The sequence below is a fragment of the Lactuca saligna genome, chromosome 1, assembly GCF_052625555.1.
Source record: "Lactuca saligna cultivar CGN05327 chromosome 1, ASM5262555v1, whole genome shotgun sequence".
Classification (NCBI taxonomy): domain Eukaryota; kingdom Viridiplantae; phylum Streptophyta; class Magnoliopsida; order Asterales; family Asteraceae; genus Lactuca; species Lactuca saligna.
Window position 1 is genome coordinate 168,584,091 of NC_136417.1, and position 2,325 is coordinate 168,586,415.

The following is a 2,325-nucleotide window of genomic DNA, read 5'->3' on the forward strand; positions in this document are numbered from 1 at the left end:
CCTTCAGGTTTTGTGACTGGGATGCCGAGGATCACAAAACAAGGTGTGAAGTAACCATGCAAATTACTTGGTACCCTTAAGTGTTTACCCCTCAATCAATGTGTCGGTTAACCACACACGCTCCATCGATACTATGATAAACATTAAGTTACCCTTTGCCTACTTTGTTAAATACGAGTTAGTGTGCCGGTTAACCACACATGCTCCACTAATCGACTTAAACAAAGTGCAAAGTGTAATTTCATGAATTAGCACCTTATTCACATTTTCCTAAGTAACTAAGATTGGGAATTATTAAGATTTTAGTTACTTAGTATTTATCATTAATACTTTTAATGAAGGGAGAATTATAGTCCTGTCAAACCCGTTCGGCTAACGACCCTCCGCAAGTCAAGCAAGCGGTGGGTGAGAGTGGACACCCATTAAGTTGCCATTTTATAGGCAACAACCTTATACCCACCTTATAGACCGGCTTCGTGAATGAGGCATACTAGCGGTAAGACCGACTTTACGCTTATACATATATATATATATATATATATATATATATATATATATATATATATATATATATATATATATATATATTATTAACTTATAATATTATAAAGTATAAGGGTTGAATTTTAAGTTTTAAAATTCTAAGGGCTAACTTGGAATTAAAGTATTCATAAGAGAAAACTTTACAAATTCCAAAACTTGAGGGCAAGTTTTGAAACTATTCAAAACTAATTAATTCCATAACTTATGTATTTAAAGTAGTTTTAATCAAAAAACTCTTCAAGTTCCATAACTTGAGGACAAATTATGGAAGACTTTAAACTAATAAAGAATTAACTTTTCTTTATTTTAAACTAATAAAGAATTAACTTTTCTATATTTTTTTTATTTTTTTTTATTTAATGAAGAGACTCTTGGTCCTCCATAACTTGAGGACAAATTATGGAGTCATAACTCCAATTAATTAGAACTAGACTCTTCATTTTTGTAACCTTTGCCAATTTTATGAGTTTTATGAGTCTTTAATGTGACTCTTCATTTAACTTGAGGACAAGTTACACAAACACATTTTATACTCAACTCTTAGATTAAAATGGATTGAAAACAACTATTTCAATTAACTTTTCTATTAATCTAAGCAACTCATAAGAACAAGATAATTAAAATCAAACTTTTTCATGTAATTAGTCTAACCTTTAAACTAATACAAAACATGAATCTATTGACAATTATCTTTGAAAATGGATTAGCATGAACATTACCACATTAAAAAACAAGTTTATAAGTTCAAAAACAACTTAGGGTAATGTTCCTAGTCCATTTCTAGCCAAAAACCTCGAAAATATATTGTCTAGGGTCCAACTCGTCGAGTGCATGAACATAACTCGGCGAGTTGGATGCATTTTGCCTTGGACTCGTTGAGTCCCTTCATGGACTCGGCGAGTCTGCTGGGCTGACAGCACTAATTTCGATTTTTCAGCTTCTATTGCAGGTATAACAAGAAAACAAACCTGGCTCTGATACCACTGTTGGGTTATGAGCATTCTAACACTCCTAAGTGTACATGCAACCCTAAATAGCTTGGATCTATGTTTTCTCTATTATACATGCAAATATGAACATCCAAGGTATTATCCTAATCTAGCATACAAAACTAACAATATAACAAGATAGAATACTTACCTCTTTGATGTAGAATATCTTCATGAAGCTTGAGTGCCTAGTGCCCCGAGTGTGACACCTCAAATGGTTCACACAACACCAAATACACTTGGAATAACTTGAGAGAATTCTACACTTCATGAAAATCGGCTAGCCCTCTCTTGAATCATACTAGTGCCGATTTTGTCAAGAATAAGATCTTTATATAGTGTTACAATTAGGGTAAACCCTAATTGTCATGACTTTCCATTTCCTTGGATCCATGGGTTCAAATACACCATGGAGCATCCATGGACCATCCTATGGGTTTTAGCCCAACTTGATTATCCATGGAGCATTAGCCCACTATACAAGTATGGATGATTTACACAATCAACCCATATATTTAATTAGTCTTCTTTTGATCACTTAATTAATCCTAGATTAATTCTTGATCAATACTAATTAAATAATCTCATTATTCTTATTAATATACTAGAACTTATAATATATTAATTACCGTAAGTGTCTTATTTCTCTCATTTTATTCTATCTAAGTGCATGATGCCATGCAACCCAAATGGACCATGTCGGGTCGGGTCAAGTCTTACCAATTATAGTTATGGACTTAGACATTAATCCAATAGATATAACATTCTCAACAACCATTACATACCATTTAAA